The sequence below is a fragment of the Plecotus auritus genome, assembly GCF_963455305.1.
Source record: "Plecotus auritus genome assembly, chromosome: 9".
Classification (NCBI taxonomy): Eukaryota; Metazoa; Chordata; class Mammalia; order Chiroptera; family Vespertilionidae; genus Plecotus; species Plecotus auritus.
In genome coordinates, this window is record NC_137783.1 from 142,631,471 (window position 1) to 142,658,160 (window position 26,690).

Consider the following 26,690-nt stretch of genomic DNA (forward strand, 5'->3'; position numbering starts at 1 on the left):
TGTGCCTTGACCATTGAACCCTGACCTCCTGGTTCATAGGTCTATGCTCAACCTCTGAGCCAGGCCAGCTGGGCATTAGATCCTTTTTAAAAAAATAATGATGAATCTGCAATAATAAGATGCTGATTTGGGGGATATTTATAAATTGACTTAATCAATTCATTAGTTTCCAAAGTTTTGGAAATATGTATTGAAATGTTTTCCATATTTGGATTAAAAAACTGAGTTTGAAGTAAAATTATGGGGTTTTAGTAGAAAGTAACAATTTTAACACTAGATAAATTGTTAAGGAAAAATCGACTTGACAAGCATCTATAAATTTATATTAACTTAATTAATATAAATTTCACTGTAACTTACAAATTATTTCATGCATATTAATGGGTCAGATAATGAGCAGATTTGTGATCTTGAGGCTATCTGAAAACCACATGTATATTCCCTGAAAATTCAGTAAGTGTTTGATATTATTAAGAGGCAGGGCAGTTTGTATTTATATGCTTAGATATGCAAGCTAGTAGGCAAAATATGCGTATGCCTTTGTGTGTGTGTGTGTGTGTGTGTGTGTGTGTGTGTGTGTGTGTGTGTGTTTCAGGGTAATATTGAGGATTAATTATGTCCTAAGAAGAAGAACCTAGCTTTCGATCTCTGATACTTCAGAGCTTGGTACATGCTAGAACTTTCACTTTGTGTTTCTACTTCATGCAAGCTATCCCACTCCATTAGTGAGTGGCCTCCTTATCAGTGGAAACAGCATTCTAAACTTTTATCCAAGTTACTAGGGCAAATCAGTTGCTCAAAGGGTGTATGCAGCAGTGTATGTTTTATTCTATTATACTTTATATTAAACTTTTGATTAGGTCTTTCTTAAAATCTAAATCCTTCTCCACCACCACCAAATCCCTAGGAGAACTGTGATGTTGACTGTTTGACAGTAAGAGGATTGTTTGGTGTTTAGAATAAGTGTCTAAATATTTGAACTTCTGACTGGTTATTAATTGAGGGGCACACAGCATGTATTGTGTTCTATTGGACTTTTTAATATACATTGATGATAGGCTAGATACCATGTAAACATTATATCCATTTCTCATTTAATCTATGTATCAACCCTATAAAATATACAGTGTTATTATTCTCCTATTACAAGCAAATGAGTTTGGTACCCAAACTCTTGAGGAGTTTGTCCAGGGCTAAACAGATGTAAAGTGATAATGGCAAACCACAAGCAGAGACTCTGACCCTTTGTTGCTTCTGGAGTAGTATTAGTACAGGAATTCCTGAGCACAGAATACTCAGAGACCATGGATAGATGTTTTAATCTATATTAGCTTGAACTCAAGTAGTCATTGTACATTACATAACAGCTTTTTTATCTAAAAAACCTATGATCCAAAACAATGTACTTGGTGTTTTTTCTTAAATCATGCAGTTCTCTGCATTTTTTTTAATTTCTAAGTTTATTTTTATAAGGAATACATCTGCTAATAGTAATAAAAATACATATTAACAAAAAACAAAACAAACCAAAAACCCTCAATCACATAAACTCACCAAACAACAACAAAAACTATTGTTTATATTTGTGTGTACATACTTGCAGATAACTAGTTAACACAGATATACATACAAATAGATTTGTTATTCATAAAAACAGAAGCATACCATAATACTATTTTGCAACCTTTTATTCACATTAAATAATAAATCATGGGCATCTTTCCTTGACAAGAACTTTGCTTTCAGAAAACTGAGCTTTGTTTTTAGTGATGGTGTAATATGTATATGGCTGTTCCAGGACATATCTTATCCTTTTCTTGAGCATTTAGATTTAATGCTGGAATGAACATGCTTTCAATGAAATATTTGTGTACATTCTAAATCATTTCATTAACATAAGCTTCTACAGGTAGAGTAGTTGGGCTTATGTTGTATACTAAATTTTACAGCTTTTGATAGGTATTACCAAATTGCCCTCCAGGAAGTCAGAAATCTTGGTATAAGAGAATATTTTGTAGTTTTATTAATAATAGTTCATTGTCTTAAATAAAGATGTCTAACATGTTAATTTACCCCAAAACTCCTGAAGGAGAATAAAATAAAGGCAGAGAAGCATTTCGGTGTAAAAATTGCACTTGTCCTACATGACTATTGCTATTTCATAAACATCTACCTCAAGAGTCATGAATGGCCTGGCCGATGTGGCTCAGTTGGTTGAGCATCGACCCATGTACCAAGAGGTCACTGGTTCAATTCTCCAGGGGCACATGCCCCGGTTGCATGCTCCATCCCCAGTGGGGGGAGGGTATCATGTGTAGGAGGCAGTCAATTAATACTGATGTTTCTCCCTCATCAATTTTTCTATCTCTTTCTCCCTTCCTCTCTCTCTGAAATTAATAAAAACTTTTTTTAAGAAAGTCATGAATGCACACACAAGAGCCTTCACTATCTGGAGAAGGTAGTTCATTTTAAACATTTATGATAGCAAGCCCTAAAAGTTTAAGATTTGGTTAATCAGGAAAATTTCCATATTTTAATGAGGACATTAGCATATGTTTTTTTATCACCATGAAATAAAAATGTCCTATCCAATTCTTTTTATGAAAATGTTCATGTTGTGTATGTGTTATTTAGTTTCCTTGAGGGGACAAAGTTCTCAAGTAAGTGAGAATTGTTTTTCTGCAAAGAGCTGCTTTTGAGTTGGATAAAACTGATCCAACATTCTCCTTATATCTGGATTAAATGCAATTGTGGAAAAATATATTTTCATGGCCAATGTTTGGACTCCCAAATGCAATAGATTGAATATTATCATTTAGATTTAAAATTTAGACACTTTAAATGTACACTTTCCATTTATGGAAAAAAATAAACAAGTGTTTAGAAAACAAAACAAAAATCAAGAAAGACCATATAATTTAACATGAAGTATATATTTTATTGTATATTATTATTGATAATATTCATGCATATATGTGTCTATGAGAAAACAACCTTTAACATTACGATCACATATATTTTCAGAGTATATGAATATATATATATATATTCATATATGGCCTGATGCACGAAATTTGTGCATGGGGCTTGGCCCTCACAGCTGGGATGGCTTGCCTTGGCCCTTCTAGCCCCTGCTTGGTCCAGAAGGTCATCCAGAAAGTCATTCAGCTGCCTGGTCTAATTAGCATATTACGCTTTTATTATTATAGATTTGTAGTATTTCAGAACCCTGGACTTTTCAAGAGTTGTCAGTCCTTTCAATTATTCAACTAACAGAAACAAGAAATGAAATGACATTTATGTTGGCTTGAAATCCAGTGGATGAAAATGGATTCAACATCATTAATTTTCTTCTAGAATTGTCAAAGTCGCCATTATTAATTCAAACTTTGCATGTACTCTGATAATGCTTTGCATATAGAAAGCAGATGTTATGTTAAAGCATGCCAAACTCTATAAGCTTGGCAATGTTATGTTGTGGCTAACAACCAATTCCAGTATCTCAGTGTTTTTAACAAAACCAATTTTTTTTTTCTGTTACAAGTTCAAAGTGGGTCATCAAGACCTCTGCTCCATACCTCATTCAAATACTCAGTAATTTTGTAAACTGAAAGTTTGATCTAAAGACTTGATTATATTCAGGTTTAACAGCTTAGCAAAAACATTTTTATAAATGGTGCTTTATAATTCGGATTTCAGTATATCTGGAAGCCAACTGTTCATCCTACATTAGGTGATGCTAAACTTGATCATCGTATCAATAGAGCAAGACTAATCTTTCCTTTTTCCCCCCAAATAGATCTGGAATCAACTGGTAATTGAATCAGTTATCTCATTATGGTTTGCAAAGCTGCACTTTTTATAATTCTATTGTTCTATATTTATTGGCTGGAAAAATTTGTAAAGAAGAACTTCTCATCAAATATACATTATTTATCCAGCTTTATAGAGCTGTAAGTGACATATAACATTGTGTAAGTTTAAGTTGTACACTGTTGGTTGTGTGATACACACAAACACACACAATGGAATATTATTCAGCCATGAGAAAGAAAGAAATTATTCCATTTGTAACAACATGGATTGACCTTGAAGGCATGATACTAAATGAAATCAGTCAGACAGAGAAAGACAAGTACTGTATGACCTCACTGACATGTGGAATCTAAAGAACCAAACTCATAAAAACAAAGTGTAGAATGATATTGTCAGGAGCTATGGGGGGAATGAGGAAGATGTTATTCAAAGTGTACACACCTCCAGCTCTAAGATCAACATTTCCTGAAAATATAATGTATGTCATAGTAACTATAGTAAACAATATCATATTATATACTTGAAAATTTCTGAGAGAGTAGATTTTAAATATTTTCACCACACACAAACACACACACACCCACACACACGCACGTGCGCACACACACACACTCACACAGGTAATTATGTGAGGTGATGGAGGTGTTCCTATTTAGGGCTCTTTAAATACCAAGAACGTCAGTTCATACAGAGTCAAGGAAGAATAGTTCCTTAATTCTTTCCCTTTTATTGCCAGTTTGCAGAGTAAAGACTTGGTGCCCTCTTTACATTTAATGGTGATATTTTTTTTCTTGTTTGTACATTTGTACTTTGGAAAGGAGGGTCAGAGGAGAGAGAAAGAAAGAATAAAGTTCACGAATAAGCAAGGCTATGCACATTTGAGGTTATTTTTATCATTTCTGTACTTAGTATAGAGCTCAAGTCATTCTCATATTTTTTATCTATTTCAGAAATTTTCTGTACATATTTAAAGAGATGTTTTTATTGACATTAATCTGCATAACAAAATAAGTCAAGTACCTTTAGTAATTAATTAGAATTAGGACATGATTTTTAAATTCAGCAGTTGAGAATAAGCTAGACTAACAACTACTAGTATAAATGCATGTTGTTATAGAACAATGAATGAAAATAATACATTAAATAATAAGCCATATTTCCAATGTACTTATTTTTTTTTAAATATATTTTATTGATATTTCACAGAGAGGAAGGGAGAGGGATAGAGAGCTAGAAACATCGATGAGAGAGAAACATCGATCAGCTGCCTCCTGCACACCCCCTACTGGGGACGTGCCCGCAACCAAGGTACATGCCCTTGACCGGAATCGAACCCGGGACCTTTCAGTCCGCAGGCCGACGCTCTATCCACTGAGCCAAACCAGTTTCGGCTCCAATGTACTTATTATTGTCAAATTAAGTTAACCTTAGAAGTACATAATTAGTCCAAATCTGCCTTATATGAACCCATTGAATAGATGTATAGAAGTATAGAAACTGACACATACTTCAAGATTGTAATTTCTGTACAGTCTATATGAACAGTATAGGTGTTATTTCCTTTTATATACTATATATATATATATACACACACACACACACACACATACAGAGGCCTGGTGCACAAAATTCATGCCCTGGGGGGGGTCCCTCAGCCTGGATTGCAAGAGGGCGTAGGCCGGGCTGAGGGACCCCACCGGTGCATGATCAGGGCCGGGGAGGGACATGGGAGGTTGGCCAGCTGGGGAGGGACCACAGGAGGTCTCCAGGGCATGTCCAGCCTGTCTCATTCAGTCCCAATCTGCCGGACCCCAGCAGCAAGCTAACCTACCCGTCAGAGCATCTTCTCCCTAGTGATCAGTTTACATCATAGCAAACGGTTGAGCAGCCTTAGCATGTCATTAGCATATTACACTTTGATTGGTTGAATGGCCAACTGGATGACTGGACACTTAGCATATTAGGCTTTTATTATATAGGATAGTTTATTGATTTTTATTTTTTTTTTTTACAGAGAGGAAGGGAGAGGGATAGAGAGTTAGAAACATTGATGAGAGAGAAACATCAATCAGCTGCCTCCTGCACAGCCCCTACTGGGATGTGGCCGCAACCAAGGTGCATGCCCTTGACCAGAATTGAACCTGGGACCCTTCAGTCTGCAGGCCAACACTTTATCCACTCAGCCAAATTGGTTAGGGCATAGGTGTTATTTCAATAGGTTTGAAAATTAATGTGTAATATGTCAGAGACATAAATTTAAACTGGTTTCCATATTTATTCACTCTATCTCCTTTATATAAATTAACATTCATCATTATAAATGTATAAAAATCAGAAGTAATCCTAACCATCTGTCACAGAGCCTAGAGCTTTATTTTTTAATTTATCTTTATTGTTGAAAGTATTGTGTATGTCCTTTCCCTCCCCCATTGCCCCTTTCGAGCCCCACCCCCAGGTCTTCATAGCACTATTGTCTGTGTCTATAGGTTATGCATCTATGCATATAAGTTCTTTGAGCTTTAAACCAATTGAAGCACTTTTCAAAGTAAATTCCATTCTTATCAGTCTAATATAAAGATACAGGGCTTTTTGGTATATTGTTTTTATATTCCCAAATATTTGCTTTTCAGTTCGATATACCATCATTGTATGTAGCCTTTTACCTCCACTATGTAGCCACTAGAAGGAAAATGAAAGCTAATGTCATGTGGGAAAGTGGACCTTTCCAGCAGTTACCTTTCCTAGATCTATTTAAACATTTCTCTAGAGTTGAGACATGGCCATTCAAATGGAATCTGGTCACTTGTTTGTTTATTGCATCAAATGATCAAAATTAATCACTCTTCCAATTTGCAATTGGGACAGATGCAACCGGTATAGCTGAGGAAGGGCAGTGAATACATGGATTTAGTTGCTGATATTACCTGGGCTGTCATCACAGATGGGAAGAGTGAGAAACAGATGTTAAGATTCTTTGTATTAATCATCGAGCAGGGTATGTCAAAAACATGACTGTATCTTTGCTCCATAATTTTTAAATAAAACTTCCATGTTGTCTGAGACAAAACAATGATAATTTATCCTTCTAATGTGTGTATTAAAAATTATAGATGAGAGGTTAGTGAGTGTAGCCGAAGCAACCTCAACAGAATTATCCTAGGGCTGAGAGATATTGGGAATGTGAATTTCACCACTGAAATCTCTGGCAGCAGTTTGGACTCCAAATGAAGTAAAATCAATATTTACTTCTTTTATTTAATGACTAAATAACTGATGTAATGTAGATGAATAAATGTAAGTGCAAATTTTATTATTGATTTATTAATTTCTATGTCTCCAGAGACAGTCTTCAAGTTTGTAGAAGGAGCAATGTGCACTATTCACAATTTCTTCCAATTTTCTGCCCACATTCTAGGGTAGCACAGTTTATATTCAGACACCATCAATTCTTCAATAATGGGTATATGGGAGGCCCATCTACTTCCTCCTAACCAAAGCCCTATGCATTCCCCATTGTGCAGCATCCAAAATATAGGGTAATTCTGAGAGCAGTGATACCTTCGGGGAATTTTAAGTTGATGGGAAATCAATAAGGGATTTGGTGAATAAGTTAGTAACGTGGTTCTTTACACATGGTAGAGGACAAAACATATTTGTTGAGTGAATGTGTTGTTGATTGATATATACTCTGGCCAAGTAGACTGAGCCTTTTGGAATTGCTCACCCTTTTGAGAACTGCATATACTTCAAGAAGCTACCTTTTAGCATTTTTTAAAACAAGTTTTTATTGATTTCAGAGAGGAAGGGAGAGGGAGAGAGAGATAGAAACATCAATGATGAGAGAGAATCATCGATCGGCTGCCTTCTGCACACTAGGGCTCCACACTGGGGATGGAGCCTGAAACCCAGACATGTGCTCTGACTGGGAATCTAACAGTGACCTCCTGGTCCATAGGTTGACGCTCAACCACTGAGCCACGCCGGCCAGGTGCTTTTAGCATTTTTGATTTATTTCTATTCATTGAGATACAGGAGGATAGCATGAAATCTGTGGATTTTGCTGATGTTACCGCCTTTTTGGTAATGGGGCTGTTTACACTTCCATTTGGAATTTAAATGTAGCTCTAAAATAATTACAGAGCTCATGCATCAGAGGATGCCAATAGATAAAGCAGTTTTGATGCATGTCCCAAATAATAAGCCACAGGATCCTTGGCCTGTGAGACTTGGATGAGAGGAATAGGGCTGCTACTTAACCACACTGGGCGTGGCCTAGTCATCATGTAACAATGCCTCACCGACATCATACAACTTAGATCTTACATGTCTTCCTTCTTGTCAGGCCCAGATTTACTTTATCTAAGAAAAGCCCTTCAGCAATCCTAAAAAAAAAAATGTCAGTGTCCATATTTTAGCTAAATATATACTGAGCAGTCATTTTACACTTAGCAATTACATTTAAACTTAGCATATGTATCTTTGTTAATGCCTTTTTTAACTCCGATAATATTTTTGTTTTGGTACCCAGTACAGGTTTATTAAAATATAGATATTTGGATATAGCATTTTTGTTTTTGGATGTCCTTCTTCATTTGGACATAAATGTTTTACTAGGAGCCTTAGCAAAACACCACAAAGTGCTTAAACTATTACATCTAGAAAAGAACAGAAATTTATTTTGAGGTCTTTTTGTTCCAAAGGTTCTTCCCCCATAGAAAGACTCTGACTGCCATTAAAATCAAAAGTAAATAAACCTCAAATGTGAAAATAATTACAGAGAAGGTCACACAAAATGAATATAAATGGTTCAGGGTGAAAATGGCCTCAATAGCATAAATCAGAGGAACAGGAAATAATAACACACCCCCCTTCTTTTTTTCTCGGGAAGGAAGAACATGTGCCAACTTTGATTGGTCTTTATTGCTCTGACCCAAAGTACCAGAACCAATTTTTCTTGCCCTAAATGATTGGCAACAGCAATAACAACAACAAAAGTTTTTGTGTATGAGTTGTCAGTGGCCTTAGATATGAATGAGATGTGTCCAAGAAATGATGTATGCATTTCATCCTCTTTAGAAGTAGACTCTTGTGCGGGCGAGGCGGGGGGGTATTTTTGAGTAAACGATGTAATGTTGAAAATATATGTTTTGTGCAAATATTTTTTCTATACTAGTAAGTCTATCTTGATTGTACTAGTTATTAGCTTGAAGGTAGAAGGACTTCTCAACTGATTCCATTTTGTAGCAATATTACCCAAATCACTCTTCATTGCTATTTATTTAATGAATGGATTAGTTCTGAGAGAAAATGGAACCACCCTTTGTATTCCACATCTCTGTCCACTGAGTCCCCACCAGGAGAAAGACTGCAGTGTCTCCACCCAGGCTCCATGGCAGGCCATGTCCCATCCCTTCACCGGATGTGGTGCCTTGTTGCTGGAGGACACAGAGAACCTGGCCCATTGCAACCCCAGTGAACCAGAATCTCCAGACATGAGGTCTGCAATTATACTTTCCCAAAGCTCCCAAGTGATACTGATACTCTGCTGGGTCAGAGCACCCCAGAAAGCATGCACAGGCCTCCTACTTGCAAATTTTAGTACTTTCTCAACAATTGCAGCATCAGGGTAGATGCTCTTCTGATAGGATGTGAGAAATAATGTGAAGGACCTCATTTTCCTAAACATGGGAGGCCTGATGTAACACTGAAGCTGAGGAAATCAGCCCCCAGCTTTATTCTTCCCAGAGCAGGGATGTGTGCTCTCACTTTTCAGGGACTTTTTAGACAACGCAGCTCACAGGGGCTAAATCTGGACCAGCTAGACAGAGAAGTCTCGTTCCTGGCCTAAACTGATGAATCATGACATGCCCAGTGTTATTGGAAAAATGCATCAACACCTTAACATGTTTGTTTAAATGAAGCTTGGCAAACCTATATGCAGGGTAAAAACCTGTGCTGCCTGATTCTCAGCTATGAGATTTATTTAAAGGGGGGGGGCATGTGGAGAAACCCCAGCACAATAAATAAGTCTTTATCGACCTGCACCGAGCTGTCAGGAGGCAGTTTTGATTCTCTTGGAAAGAGCCAGTTCTTATTTTGTGCATTTTCTGTGTGCTTTCACTCCCTGATCTTTAATAACGCCAACTGGCTTGTCCCGTAGCTGGTGTTGGTCCCTCTGGGGGGAATTTAAATACTACACTAAGCCGTACTGTCATTTACATCACATTCTGCCCCGTGATGTCAATGGTGCAAAACTGGTTATTAAACTATCGTTTTCACAAATATTCTATTCAATGATGGTAAGTTTATTGCTTTGGATTCTTACCATAAGAAACATAAAGCATGAAATATGTTTGTTAGAAGTGCAGAACTCTAAATGATACTTCTATGGGTACAAAAACATTAAAAGGATTTAGCATTAAATCCTCCTTCCGGCTGTACAGGGAATAAATTAGCAGAGATAGGAGAAAAATAAAGTTAACTAGAAATATGAACCAATAATGCTACCTTAATTGTCCAGTCTGTGCTGTAGTGCAGAACAATAATGAATTAATATTCTAGGAATTAAGAAAGTCACCCAAGATTTTGGGTGTGACCCCAGTATCTTTTTTTAAATTCTTCTTTTACATGTTCTAAAAAAAAAAAGGTTCCTTTTGCCGGGCTGGCCTGTCTCAGTGGTTGAGTGTTGACCTATGAAACAGGAGGTCACATGCCCCGGTTGTGGGCTCAATCGCCAATGTGGGGCATGCAGGAGGCAGCCGATCAATGATTCTCTCTCATCATTGATGTTTCTCTTTCTCTCTCAGACTCCCTTCCTCTCTGAAATCAATAAAAATATATTTTTTAAAAGCAGCTACACTTGGTGGCCCTTGTTTCCCCAAAGTGTGCCAGATGTTTTATTCCTTGCAGCATCTGGTTCTCTCCTGTGTGCAATGGCAGAGGTAGGAAATAGTTCATTTGTGAATTTTTGGTAGAGGTATTGTGTTCTGTAACACAGAACCATCATTAGGTTCCTGAAGCTACCACCTGAGAGATTCCACTGGCACTTTTGGACACAGGAAGTCTGAGCATCCACACCTTAAACTATTGTTGCAAGCCAATGTGTTCATAGGGTGCAGTATAGCTGAGGGCTGCCCTAGCAGCTCGCTTGTGTCAATTCCTATAATCAGCACAGCACCAGGGTATGAAGGTTCTTTGTTGTTATCATTTGTATTATTCCCATCTTTTACTTGTAGAAACTGAGGCTTATGTGCTGAAAGCCACTTGCCCAAAGACACTGCTAAGGTGTAGGTGGACTTTGAACACCGGTGTTTCTAATCCTGAACCTGAGGCTATCAGTAGGCATTCAAACGATCAGTTGCTTTTATTCTCAATACTATGCTGTCTGGACATTCCCACAGAATTACTTTTCTTCTCGTCTACATCATTGCCACAAGTTTAACTTACAGGAAGTCATCATTAGCTGCAAGATGAATTTTTGTTTTAAAATTTGGGACTTCAGTTCTGGTTTGTAATATCTAGTGAACTGAAAACAGTAAAAAAAAAAATGTCACTTGGATTCTCAACGTGAGATGCTCAGTATAATCAAAGTGAGATAGTTAAGCAACAAATATATATTTCCCTACATCATTTAGAAAATGTATCTTGCCTTTTTAATTGTCCGCATAAAGACTAGTATATAAACTTCATGACACAGTATATAGGCCTCTCTTGATCCCCACTATATCCCCAAATCTCAATGAGTAGTGGACATTTTGAATGCTTTTAGTATTTATTTTGGGGTAAATAAATGTATATGGTTTACTAGACCTAATATAGGTATGCAATAAAATATTGAAGTGGTAATCTGTAAGAAGAGCCATTTTAATAACAGGGAACACAAAATTACTCCTAATTACCGAAGAGAGTGTACAGAAAAACCCCTGGGATGTAGTAGATGCTCAAAAATAACGGGCATAGTAGGAATTTCTTACCATCATTGCATTGCCTTTCTAAGTGGACCAATAATGAGCTTTCAAATTTTTCTTACAAGCATGGAATTATTTGTGTTTAAATATATACTCTAGATTCTTAGAGAAGCAGGAAAAATAAACATCTACTGTGCTTTTAAAATTTTCAGCCAATTGGACATAAGCCAGAAACATACCACCCTTCACACTGTAACACCTACCTGCCACCAATCTGCTTACCACACAGGACCCTTAAAATAGTGGCCATCTCTGATTAAGCCTGTTGAATGGCAATTTATAATGAGAACCAAATGAGAAATTAGATTTGGAATTACTTTGAAAGCTTTAAAACACACTGCAGGTTAAGGGACTATTTATTATGTTTTTATACTAGAGGCCCGGTGCATGATATTTGTGCACTGGTGGGGGGGTGTCCCTCAGTCCAGCCTGCACCCTCTCACAGTCCCGGACTCCTCGGGGGACATCCTTAGCGCTGCCACGGAGGCGGAAGAGGCTCCCACCACCGCTGCTGCGCTTGCCAGCCCATGAGTCTGGCTTCTGGCTGAGTGGCGCTCCCCCTGTGGGACCACACTGGCCACCAGGGGGCAGTTCCTGTGTTGAGCGTTTGCCCCCTGGTGGTCAGTGTGCATCATAGTGACCGGTCTTTCCCGTGTTCGATTTGCATATTAGCCTTTTATTACATAGGATACCTTTAACCTTCTCTACTTGCTTGGTTGTTTTCTTTGTGTCTGACTTTATGCACATTTAAGAATGAAAGCTCCTGAGGATGGGGCCTTGTCCGCTTTTCATTAGACATTTTCTGGTACATGACAGAGCTTCAGTAGTAACAGTAGTAGATGGCATTATTGTTGCTGAAAGCTGGTAGCAATTTCAATGCACAGTTTGGGAATCTGTAATTAATTTGTCTTACCTTTTTATTTCCTGAAAAACTTTGATCTGTGTTTGCTTTTGGTAGTCCCACCATATGCTCAGAAATAATATATTTTTAATGTTTTTCCACCCCAGTTTCCTTAATTTTAAACTGGGAATAGTTCACATCCCAGCAGGTTTGTCTTCAAGGCTGAATGAGATGTGTTTGAAAGTGATCTTAAGCCTGAAGCGTTGCTCAAATGTTTTGAGTAAACCCTCAGTAAGTGAAAGTAATATTAGGGATAAAACAAATATCATGTCTCTGAAACCAAAATACTTTCTTAGAGAATAACAAAAGTCATCTTCTTCATTATGACTTACATAATTCTGTAGAGAGAAGATGGTCCAGAAAACAGCCTTTTAAATATCATTATTAGTATTCTGAAAGATAGTTTGATTTTTTTTTGCTTTTAAAAATATTTTATAAAAGCAATACTTTCTAGCCTTTTTAATTGCAACTTTGATTATATATGATGAAGCACAGAAGTACTCCCAAGAGATGACTCAGCACTTAATATTTCAAGTGATGACTTGCCAGGGGAAGTAGCAGTCCTGTTCATCCTGAAAGTGGGTGGTTGTGGGTGGTCCCCAAAGGCTGAAAAAGAGGAAGAAATTCTCCTCCTCTAGAATGGTGATTTGGATTCAAGACAGCAGAGCTAAATCTTCTAAAGTTTATAATGAAAATCCCCATCCGAGTTTCCACGCTGGTTCATCTTAAAATGGTGTGTTAACAGTGGGTGTGGCAGAAGTCTCTGCCACAGGAAGAGGATGAAGGTGGCTCTCCAACTGGTTCCTCCGGAGGTGAAGCTTTGAAGTTCTGATTTGCTTCTCCCACTAAGCTGGTCATAATGAAATTTTAAAGATTCCTCCTTTAATAGCTGAAGCATGAGCCCAGTGATTAAAGCCATCATTCTTGTTCCTTTCCAGAGTTACCATGCTAAGTAAGCTTAATAGGACATGAGACTTTATCCACCCTCATCATCTTCATAAACAACCTGAAGCCATCCCAATGGACACACAGTTTAAGTGAAAACAATGAGCTTGCAATGCAGTTGCTCTCAAGACACAGGCCTCATAGGTTTCCTTAAAAAAAGATGACTATCCCAAGTGCTTCCTGTGCAAAACTTCTGGACCTTCCCCCAGGTCCCTTCTTTGTGGAGGTCGAAACAGCCAAAAAAAAAAAAAAAAAAAAAAGGAGGTGCATTTCATGAGCCAGCATGAGTTTCTATCACTGAATCATGCAAAATGCTCAAGTTACCTGGGTTTCCCCAGACCATTCCCTGGCCCATTGCCATAGTGACATTACCTAATGAGCATGGCAGATGGGGCCAGACGGGCTGAGGTGTGCATCAGCTGCACCTGTCACAGATGCAGACCTCTGCAAAACTGGCCCTCAAGTTTCACTTGCAGTTTGGATATGCTCGTCACTTTGGATTAGTTTCCAAATTAAATGCAGCTGTTGTCATTTTCATCTTAGCATCATATATATTCTATTGGAAGGCATGAATAAAAGCTCAGCCCCAGAAAATCCTCTCTGTTAATCTAATGTGAGAAAGCCTTTTGGTATGATATGATAAAATAAACTTTATACCAAATAACATCACCACCTTAGCAATAGAACCTGCCTCTTCTTTTCCAAAATGGATCTATTTGAACCTTTGAACAGTTTATACTACTGGTCAGAAAACTGAGTGTGTCCTTTAAGTCTAGGACAGTAATAGTGACGCTGATAATTATAAAAGGTAAGAGTACTTCCAAGTTTTCATTCAACCTTTACAGTCAATCACACCCAGACATAGTATTATTGCCAGTTTATAGGTGAGTAAATGAGACCTGATAGGGCTTGACTACTTGGCTAAATTTTCAGGGCTAGTAAGAAGTAGGTCAAGGATTCAAACTCCCATCTTTCCTACTCCAAAGCCACATCCATCTCTTACTACATTGAAGACATAGATGGCATACGATGATTAAAATGGCTATATTTTATTCAATACTTGTGATATGTCAAAAGCTAGCTTGTGTTGATGAACAAGACAAATGCAGTCTCCAGCCTAAGCTGCTTATGGTCTAACAACGACAACAACAAAAACAAAACAAAACACATAATAAATTAAAGGGAGAGAATAGGGCACTCTGGCCTCAGAGAGCAGATGAATGAAGAAGATTCTATTCTAAGTTGAATAGTGGAATTTGGCCAAGTATAGGTGGGAGGAGAGTGAGGAAAGAAGGAGCGGAAATTCAAGCACAAGGAATGACAGAGAATCAGTTGAGGAAACACACAGGTTATTAAGGAAGATGGAAGGTAACCTATGAGTTACAGAATGGAGAATAAGGGAGATGATGGAATATAAAGCTTTAGAGGGAAGCAGGAGTCATATTGTAGAGCTGTTTACAAGATTATCATTGTGCTAGATGCTCTGTTGAAAATAAAATTTTTATTTCAACCTTACAACAGTGCTACAAGTTAGATATTATCACATCATTTTATCAATAGAGAAGCTGGGACTCACAAAACGTAGGTGGTCAAAATCCTACTGGCTTGACCGCAAAGCCCTTAATCACAAGGGAACCCCACAACTGTTGACACACCTTTTCACTTAGCTGCACCAGTTAACAGTGACAGGGTGTGAGGTTATCTTCCTGCTTGGTTTTTATTGAAAATGTGGAGGATGACCCTGACCACAGGTCTAGTCCATTCATTTTGTGATGAAAAGTGGGATCATGCAGTCTTAATTATAGGATAATTAAGAATGGACATGATTTTTGTGAAACTTTGCAAGCAAGGACATCATTAACACTTAATGCTTTACCTACTTTTATCCAACTTTGTTTATTTAATGTAATAATACTAGAGGCCCGGTGCACGAAAGTCCTGCATGGGGGTATGTGTCCCTCAGCCCAGCCTGCACCCTTTCCAATCTGGGACATCCCTCTCACAATCCAGGACTGCTGGCTCCCAACTGCTCACCTGCCTGCCTTCCTGATTGCCCCTAACTGCTTCTGCCTGCCAGCCTGATCACCCCCTAACCACTCCCCTGCCAGCCTGATTGATGTCTAACTGCTCCCCTGCCAGCCTGTTTGCCCCTAACTGCCCTCCCCTGCAGACCTGGTCACCCCTAACTGCCCTCCCCTGCAGGCCTGGGTCCCCCCCAACTGCCCTCCCCTGCAGGCCTAGGTCGCCCCCAACTTCCCTCCTCTGCAGGCCTGGTCACCCCTAACTGCCCTCTCCTGCAGGCTTGATTGCCCCCAACTGCTGCCCTCCCTTGCAGGCCTGGTCCCTCCCAACTGCCCTCCCCTGCTGGCCTGATCACTCACAACTGCCCTCCCTTACAGGCCTTGTCCCTCCCAACTGCCCACCCCTGCTGGCCATCTTGTGGTGGCCATCTTGTGTCCACATGGGGGAAGCCATCTTTGACCACATGGGGGCAGCCATCTTGTGTGTTGGAGTGATGGTCAATTTGCATATTAATCTTTTATTAGGTAGGCTAGAGGCTTGGTGCACGGGTGAGGGCCAGCTGGTTTGCCCTGAAGGGTGTCCTGGATCAGGGTGGGGGTTCCCTTGGGGCATGGGGCAGCCTGGGCGAGGGGCCTGTGGTGGTTTGCAGGCCGGACACGCCCCCCGGTGACCCAAGCGGAGGCCCTGGTATCTGGGATTTATTTATCTTCTATAATTGAAACTTTGTAGCCTTGAGCAGAGCCAAGCCTCCTGCTTGCTCTGTGGCCACAGCCATTTTTGTTGAGATTTATTTATCTTCTATAATTGAAATATTGTAGCCTTGAGTGGAGGCCTGGGCTGGCCAGGGTGTGCAGAAAGCTTGGCTTCCTCCATCACCGGGGGCAACCCAAGCCTCCTGTTTGCAGCCTCTTAGTTGGACTAATTTGCATATTCTCTCCTGATTGGCTGGTGGGTGTGGCTTGCAAGTGTAGTAGAGTGGTGGTTAATTTGCATATTACTCTTTTATTAGACAGGATGGTTTTCTGGCCTTTTTAAGTTGTTGAAAGGAAATAACATTTATATATTTCTTTCCCTCTGATAGAGGAAGAGAAAGTTAACTGTAGTTGTATTTAGAAATAAAAATGAAAGAAAAAGATAAATAACACATCTCTCACTATATTCTTTTTCTTTTAAAGCTGAATTATCTTGGGCTTTCAACCAGAAAAGTTGGCCTGCTCTGTTATTGATCTGTCTGTTCTATATAAAGATCAGACCATATGCTTCTGTCCACATTGTCAGGGATTCATTTATAGTCTTTGCCTTTCATCCTTTTATTTGTTGCTTACTGCTACAGTCTCACACATATAATTTAATAGACTAAATCTCCATATTTCACCCAATAGATTTAAAAAATTACTGTTTTTCTAAACCCATATTTAACAGAATGTAATTATCTTCTGATTTCTCTAGATAGCTTTCACTTCTCCGGTAAAGTGGTTATGTTCCTAATCATACATTTAAATTAACCCTACAAATTACCAATATTCTGCATCTAATGATGATGTATGTGTGTGTTTGTTTGTATGTGTATATGTATGTGTGTCTGTAGCGGGGGTGGTGGGTAGGTGAAAGGCAGTTTCTTCACACCACCAAGCAATTTTTGGACACCAGGTGGGTGTCCTACAATTCAACTCAATTTTGACACTATCCACTCAGAAATAGCATCATATCCCATGGCTAATGGCTCGGTCCTACAAGACTGCCCCCTCCATCCCAACTTCAGATGCCGAACTTAAGTCCTGGTTGTCACCTGTGCTTCTGACCAACAAGTGTTATCGGTCTGAGCTCAGTTCCAAAGACTTTCTCCTCGGTTTCAATTCATTTGCTAGAGGGGCTCAGAGACATATTTTACTTACTAGATCACTGGTTGTTTAATATAAGAATACACAATTCAGGAACATCCCGATGGGAGAGGTGTATAGGGCAGAGTAGGAGGAAAGCGTGTAGAACTTCCATGCCCTCTCCAAATGTCGCTCTGTCTAAATCTACTTGTGTTCACCAAAAAGAAAGCTCTTGGAACCCTGTCCTTTGAGTCTCTAGTGAGGCATTGTTGGTATTGGTGATTTTGTTGGTATTGGTGAGCAATTTCCATCTGCTCTCCCCTCCCAGGAGGTGAATTGTTGGATTGAAAGTTTCAATCCTCTAATTACTTGGTGGGCTCCCCGGGTAACTAGCCCCCATTTTTTGGTTTCCTGGTGTTATCAAGGAAATTGAGGTGTTCCTTTCTTTCCCCACTGAGTGCTGGCAGTGGAATCTTTATGATGAATTTTCTGAGACTCACAAGGCAGAATGAGTGATGTTTGTTGGTATGGAATTATATCTCTGTGTTTCCAAAATCCCATTTCCCTTAATCCAGTCCTAAAAGAAGTGTAGTTGGGTGTTCAGTAAAGCTAAAAGCAAAGCCAGTGTCCAGAGTTTCACTTCCATGTTGCTGCTGGGACCAGTTCAACATTAGGCTAATTACAGTCCATTAGTCCATTGTGTGTGGGGGTCCACATGGCAGTGGGTGAATGCCAGGAAGGAGGGGCATGAGAGACCCGCAAACCAGGGATTAAGTCAAGGGCAATATGAAAAGAGAAATTAAGAGAACAAACACCTTTGTTTAAGGGATTAAATAACTCAAATTTTGTGCTGTGGCCATGCCTACTCCGGCCAATGACCTGTTTCCAGGTGTGACTGACAGCAAGCACCATGACAAGTCTCCCCCAACATTGCTGGGCATATGTCTGTCTCCCCTCTGTTAGACCCCTGGGGAATGTAGAGCTGCAGTTTTCCGGCAAAGATGCCCAAATGACATGCCTATAATATGTGGCCTTTCCTTTCCTCATTTCCTGGATATAGAATAGTTAACAACTAACATTTTCAGCGCATAGAGCTGATATGCAGGAGAACAAGATAACAATGAGAGGTTCTGTGGTCTCCCGTTCTGCTGAGAGATTGTGCCCTGATGGGTCTGGAAAAAGGAAATTACTCTGACCATCCAAAGGTATGTTCATTTAGATGCCAATAGACAGCCTCAGTTAAGATAAAGATTGACCTTTGTCAAATAAGATACTAGCCTAGAACATGATTGCCTGCCATGACTACTTTTAATTAGGAAGTTTTTATTTCAAATCTAAGTGATCACTTTAGGTCTGAGTTTGTAAGGCTTCAAGTCTCCATTGAGCTTGTCAGGTTTAGTCCATGGCCCTTTTTTTTTTGTCCACAGTCCAAGTAATATATTTGTATTTTGTCTCTCTGGTATCCTTCTTTGAGTTTTATTATTTCACTTTGAAAAAAAAAGTGTGTTGCTTTCTTCAAAGATAGGCCATCTGCTGGGAATTTAGGGATGGCTTTTCATTTTGTTTGTTTGTTTGTTTAAGTTATAAATGTTACTTGAACCAAATCAGATGGTAGTTTAAACAACTATGCATCACCTGTCCTCTTTCATTATAATAACGTATCTTTTATATAGGAAAGTGGATATATACACCGAGTATAGAGAATATGAAACATTTGTTGAAAAGTCAAGAATCTGGAAATACAAATCAATGAAATATCTTAGTTCAAGATGCACAAAGACATTTGTTTGCAGTGCTGATTTATTATTAGCGTCTTACAAGAATACCATTTAAGAATTTGTAGCCATGCCTTTGCCTACTTTGAAAGAGTATCATGCTCCATTAGTAATGTCTGTTTGGGTAAAAAAGTAGAAGGTGAGCTACATGTTGTTCAATCTTGACTTAGCTGCATGAGATTGGTCTGAATCAGGGGCCAGTAAGCTTTTTCTGTGAAGGAATAGAGTAAATATTTTAGGTGTTGTGGCCCATACCTTCTCTGTGGCTCCTGCCCAATTCTGTCATTGTGGCGCTAAAGCAGCCAAATGCAATAAAAAAAATAGGCATTCTATGTTCCCATAAAAATTTTACTTACAAAAACAGGTGGCAGGCCAGATGTGGAGCATAGATTATACACAATTAGCTGACCCCTGGTTTGAATGGTATATCACATGGTTTCATTGGAGTAACATGCATGTCATGATTTCTGAGAATATGAGGCTATTCTCCTGGCCAGATATTTGGTGGCAATCTTGTATGCCTGTGTATTACTGGGAAAAAGAGAGTTTATGAAAACCTGTACTTTTTCAGTCTATGGATCTTTAGACAAGTGAACTGAAGTAGCTATTGTACATATTATGGTGTAAATTAGTACCTGTCACACACATTGTTTTGCCCTTTTTTTCTCATCATAATAATTTTTTTAAGATTTTTGCATTTCTATGTGATTTAAGTCTAGTCTAGATTCCATTTTTTTTATAAGAGAAGGAGAATATGTGTTAGTTGTTGAAATGTGGCTATATTAGTCAAAATTCTTGTAGTTACACGTATATGAGCACAACTCAATTAAACTCAGACAAGAGCAGGGTGGTGAGGGGGGAGGATAATGCTTCCATAATGTGTTTTGAAAAATTGAAAGTTGTATCTGGCCTTTAGAATCGGGGTTCAATTGTTTGTGATTCAATACAATTTTAACTAGAGATTTTTATGAATAATAGAGCACATTTCCATCTTTAATCTCTCCTTATAGTTGTGCATTTGCTTTATTTTTGTCTCTTATTTGAAAACTAATTTCCTCTTTTTCTTTAATCTACTTGAAGAGAAATATGGTTGCGCAAAGTCTCTGAACATAGAGTTTCAGCTTCAGAGAAAGATCACTCATTTTTTTATTCCACTTTAACTTCTAGGAAAGAACTCTTGGGTCAAATACCTATCCACGGACTGATCAACAGAGAAAAGTGAGTCTGAGAAAAGGGCTGTGACTGTGCACTCTGGGGAACTACCCTGAGCAAGACAGTTGTGGACAGGTGGCAGTTACACAAATTGGTGCACCTGGATCACCCATGAGGCTATGAGACAAGTTCTCAGGAAAGTGATTTCGTGCTAGGGGAAGTGTTTGAGTGTCTTACTCACTGGCTTAGAGAGAGAAAGTCATGTCATTTAAATTCCTCCTTGGCATAGCGTATTAGTTTCTCCATTTCCGTGAAAATTTCGTGACAGTTGGGCACTTCTAAGGCAGCTGGCTGCTGAGTGTTTGGAAGCATCATGTGATATTCTTGGTAAGCAGACCATGGGTGGAAATGATTTAGTCTGTGCTTTGTTGTTGGGCCAATGGGCCTTAGGCTGAAAGATTACTCAAGTGAGGACAATGGAATTGAATGTGAAGGATCCGATTAGCAACCCTTGCTTTTTTGTGCTCTATTTAAGCTACATAATAATTCCATCTTCTTCCCTGCACTGTGATGATAACCTTCAGTGCCTGCATCTCAGAATCTATTGAAAGTAGCAAATGATGATCCAAAATAATGTGTTCCCTGTTGAAGGACCCCAAAGCGCACATGGCCCTATCTCAGAAGAAATTACTTGTTCTACTGCCAGATTAAAAATTTCCTCCATGTGCAACACTGAACTGCTACTTAATAACTGCCCTTTAGCAATGTATAGCATTTTGGGCTGAGAACATTGCTTCTCTAGAATCAGAGCCCGATCCAAGACAGACATGAAATGGTGATTCTCAGTGACAGCATTAGGACATGAGCATTCAAATGCTTTATGCATCTTCTTTGATGTCCCTTCATTCCAAAGCAATTTGTATGGAGCGCTTTCTCTCAGAAGGAAACAGAGCTGAGAAATTGCTTTTGGAATAACATAGCTGGAAGAGATGGGGGTTGTCCACCTTATGCTCCTATCACCATGTTGTCTGGGATTCAATACAATGATACAAAGGTTAATATTTAAAACATAAGTGATTATAAAAACAACAAAAATATATTTAGATTTGTTTTTAAATGCATTTAATAATCAATTTTTATTTTCCTGAAAATATCTCGAACAAAGGACTCTGTCTCTTAGAAATAGCAGGGTCACACGCACTTCAGGTTTCATGAATTTATGAAATCCATTTTGTTTTTCAATCCTCACTGGAGGATATTTTTTCCATTGATTTCTAGAGAGAGGGAGGGGGAGAAGAAGGAGGAGAGAGAGAGATTGATTGACATGAAACAGACACATTGATTGGCTGTCTTCCACAGTCCTACTGGGGCTGGAAAACCTGCAACCGAGGTACATGACCTTGACCAGGAATCGAACACAAGACCCTTTAGTCTGAGGGCCAACGTTCCAACCACTGAGCAAACCCAGCTAGGGCTATGGAATCCATTTTTTAAAAAGAGCCTAAAATTTAAAATCACTTTGTTTTTCTTACCAAAAAAAATCATAAATCATAGAACTATCCTTTTTATTGTTCTTATTGTAAAGGTAACTTAGTAATATAATACAGAAGAGTATAAATCAATAATTAGAAACCCTCTTATCTTTATATCTGGTTTTCCTGTAATTTAGATGATACCTGAAATCACGGACTTGTGCAAGAGTGTTATCTCACCCCACTTCCCCATGCCCTGTAGGAAATACATAACCCTTCACATGTTTTCTCAGGGACATAGTTTCTCACACTACATACAAACTTCACACTAGGTACAAATTTGTAGTTCATTTCAAAGCCGTACCTATAACTTCATGCTAAGAATATAAAATGTTGTGCAGGGATTATATAGGTTCTAATATGCATATTTGGGCAAGAGAGAAAATTGGCCAGTGTGGCTGAGTTGGTTGGTTGTTATCCCATGCACTGAAAGATTATGGCTTGACTCTTGTCAGGGCACATGCCCGGGTTTCTGGCTCTGTCCCACATAGGGGGCATGCAGGAGGCAGCTGATTGATGTTTCACTCTCTCACTCTCCCTTCCTTTTTCTCTAAAAATCAATGAAAATATTTTTAAGTGTTATTTCTTTTGGAATAAGGAAACATGGCTAACGCTCTCTCTTGCCCAAGATTGCATATTAACACATATCTACTTCTTGCATATTTTGGAATTTTAGCATGAAGTCAGAGGTAAGGCTTTGTGATAGGCTACAAATCTATAAATAATTTAGAAAAAAGAACTTTCTTCCATGTAACTGTACATCCAACCTGTTTCAGAAACAGATTGATTGCTAGACGGCTTACATTGCCCCAGGATTTTAAGAATTCACACCTTACAGCCTTTATGAAGTTCCCTTTAAACCAAAGTTTTAATGTACAGGAAGGGATAGCTCACACATAGTTTAGAATAAAGGTTTCTGTATAAACTGGAGGTATGAAACTCAATATGACAAATATTTACCAGAGAAAGAAAAGATAAAAAATGGTTTTTGTTCCAACACTTTTGTCAACCGAAAGAGAAAAAATATAAAATAAATACATAGTAATATAAAATAATAATACAATATAAAATATATTATAGCAACATAAAATCATGAAATTAAAATGATAAATAATATAAGACTATCATGAGCTTGCATGTTTACATTTGTGACATGAAGGGTCATAGCTGTAGATTTCACCATCAGTTTAAACTCTCCACTTATATGTTTGTTTTTTGTTTTGTTTTTGTTTTTCATTCCAAGAAGTTCTCAGCCAAAGCAGAAAGGCATACTAGTATGTATGGTGTCCAGATGCAACTCACAGCCTTAGGTTCATAAATGGGCAGTTAATTGGAAAATGCCTTTTGAAAAAATATGCAAGCTGACACCGTTTTCTATGGTAGCACTCCATGCCAAAATGCATACAAATAAAGGTTGGGTTAATTAATGTTTCATGGAGATTTTAAAACTTTATTTCCTTCTCATTGGTTAGTTTAAAGCTTGAAGTAATCCTAAAAGACACATGCCAGAAAGGCTCCAACAAGGCTTGTGCATAGTAAGCGGGCCAAGCCTCTGCAATCCACTGCCTATGGATGACTTGATTAACATGATGTTATAATGCGAAACGACAATTGGATCTTCACTGCGCCCTTTGGTTACTATTTTAAAGGTAGGGAAGGCATACGGGATGAATAATAGACCTAATAAGGAGACATTTCATCAGGTTTTTCATTATAATGAAAACATCTCAGTGGAGAGATAAAACACATTTACTGAATTTGCCAGAATAGAGATGTGATTGTTGGAACCAATTTAGGTACTTTATAATTCATTTTGCAGTAATCTCTTTTTTGAAATCTGAGCACAAAGAAGAACAGAAATACTTTCATAATACAGTTGGAGGACACAGAAAATGGTCTTTATTTCCAGACATTTTAGATTATGACTTTCATTCTGACAATCATATTGAGCAGAGAAATGAAGTATCAGCTATTAAAAGAAAATTAACTCCCAAATTGCAATTACAACATTAACTTTAGTTAGGATATCAATAGGGAAAATCATTTTCTAAATATTTGTCTCAGGATGTGTCTCTTGTACATTCAGCCAATTCAGCTCTTGCCTTTGAATGTGAACGTGATCTATCATCATTTTTATCAAGGCTGATAAAGTCATGTGACTGACCAGGCAACCTAAACACACAGAAATATGTATAAATTGAATTTCTAGTTGATTAAAATTTTCATTAACTAGTCTGATGTTCGCTCACACAAGAATATTTAAAATGTTTAAAAATTTTTAGGTTTGTCGATTGCTGCAACAAAGCTACACCAGGACAAATAACAACAACACAAAAACATTGTATGAGAAGAGTATTGCAATCATTTCTAGCTAAGAACATCCACAGCTGATGGAAATGGAAAATAGAGAATGGGAAATTGTTCATTATTATAAATAGCATGGGTTCAGACTCATTGAAGAAGGCCTCAACCAAACTCACTTGTCCAGATGTGCTCAGTAATTAGGCAGAGGAGTAGCGGGTCCCGACTTGAGAACATGGAAATGCAGTTCTGGAATCCACCTTCTCTTTTCACCAGCGCTGCAGCAATGCCTCCACACAGGTTGGCTATTTTTGGAAGTGTTGTAAAACTATAAGAAAACTCCCTCTTCTGTTGGAATCTATTCCACAGCCCTTCCTGCTTTGGCAACTGAGGTTAAGCATTAATGGAGTGATTTCAAAATGCTAGTGCTTCTTTGGAGACACTGAGTCAGGAGATCGCTCCCAAGGAAAGAAGAAAATAGCAGAGTGACAGCAGGCGCCAATTAGCACTAAATACAGAGGTATATCTTGTTTCTGCACAAAACCACCTTAATCAGCTTTGCTTAAATTGTGGCATGGAGTGTTCTCATGGGTATTCATTTTTTTATTAATTCCAAAAATGTTTATTTCCCTTTTTTTTGAGAAACCTAGCTCTCATTATTCACAATGTATGCACTAATTTATTTAACCCTAGTTATACAATGAAAAGTACTTTCAGAATTGCTAACTCGTACACCTATGACAAACAAATTCACCGACTAAAATACAGTGTTTATGACATTTTGTCTTCAACTTTATTGATTCACTCAACAGACTATCTTCCAAAGTTTCTTAGGTCAGCTCCTTTCTTCCCCAATCTCTTCAGTGTGGTTATGTCATCAATTTTAATACAGTTAGATGTAGTCATCAGAATCTGCATTCAATGTTGAGTCCAGTATCTTGACTGATTTTTTTTTAAATATATTTTATTGATATTTTACAGAGAGGAAAGGAGAGGGACAGAAAGCCAGAAACATCGATGAGAGAGAAACATCGATCAGCTGCCCCCTGCACACCTCCCACCGGGGATGTGCCCGCAACCAAGGTACATGCCCCCGACCGGAATCGAACCCGGGACCCTTCAGTCCGCAGGCCGACGCTCTATCCACTGAGCCAAACCGGTTTCGGCTTGACTGATTTTTTTATTTGCACATAGTAAAATCACTTTTATAGTATGCAATTATATAGACAAATGCAGAGTTATGAATCCTTTACGACTGACTATACCATGAAGAATGGCTCCATTGAGCCAAAATTTATCTTGTGTAGCCCTGACCAACTACTGATCCATTTTTTGTTCTTATGACTATCTTTTTGAGAAAGGGATAATTCTAGAATAAAACCTGGTAGCCAAATGGCAAACAAAACCACTTTACCCACCTGGCCAAGTAATTAATACTAGTGTCAGAAAGGGATGAAAGAACAAGGATTATTTAGTCTTAGTCTTACATTTCTAAAGTGTGTGTCATCCCCCAAGGTGTCATGGGGGAAATACCATGGAAACCTCGATAATCCTCCAAAATTCCCTTATTCTTGATCTTCTCTCCTCCACTTAATATTGAGTTGGTAGTGTAGACATGCACTGGGGTAACTAGCCTGGGACAGAATAGTCAAGTCAATGAAATGTGTCCTCCCCACCATCCCCTCACTTTTATTTTCCCCACCACGCCTTCACCTTTTTCCTACATATGGTTGATGTGATGCCCTAAAGTTTTCATTTAAGACATCTGACTAAGTTCTGTGTTCTACAGTTAGCTTTCCCTTGCGTCCATAGTCTCCGGGTCATTGATTGCTAAAATGAAACAAAAAAGTGTTGGATTCTACATGAGTTTGGTTTTTTTCTTTCTTCACTGCTTTTCATTTATAAACCCTTGGAACTTGAAAATGAATTATTTTCTAAAACTTTCTAAACCCATTATTTTTAAAATCAAATTTGGATAACTCAAAAGAATAGAAATTTGATTTGACTGTAAAGAGAAATGATAACGGATCAAAATTTATTTACCATTTCAAGGAAATCAAATGCAGTGATATATCACCAGATGGTAAACCGATTACCATCTAATGGTGTTTACTATTTTCAACTCAGTGTTATTTGAAATTTTTATGTTATTTGTATTTTCAACTATTTCATTTATTGCGAAAATTCATTAGGCGCAACTCTAAAATCTGTTTTTTATATTCTATTTCTTTCAATGCTGAGTTACAAGAGTGCTGAAAAATCAGTATTGTAGTTAAAGGAGGAAGTACTAGAGTAGCTCATATAATCAAATACCTGGCAGTAACATAAAGAAATAGAAATAGCATTGTTAGGATTGAGTGTGGTAGTTTGGGAGACATGCTGAGTAATAAATGGGAACACAATATCGCCATACATCTATCTTTTGATATATGCTTAAATTAGTTTTGCTCTTACAAGAG

General features: G+C 38.2%; 1 protein-coding gene across 13 annotated transcripts in view; it reads left to right on the forward strand.

Annotated features, from left to right (window-relative positions):
* The window catches only part of LRRC4C (leucine rich repeat containing 4C), a 1,012,843-nt gene that overhangs the window by 462,197 nt on the left and 523,956 nt on the right, over positions 1 to 26,690 (forward strand). Inside the window, exon 1 of one of the 13 annotated variants that reach the window (XM_080642554.1) lies at positions 25,226 to 25,314. The exons of the other annotated variants lie outside the window; for them this stretch is intronic. The gene's annotated coding sequence lies outside the window, so the exon portion shown is untranslated. Of the gene's footprint in view, positions 1 to 25,225; positions 25,315 to 26,690 lie in introns of those variants that run through there. 13 annotated transcript variants of the gene reach the window in all.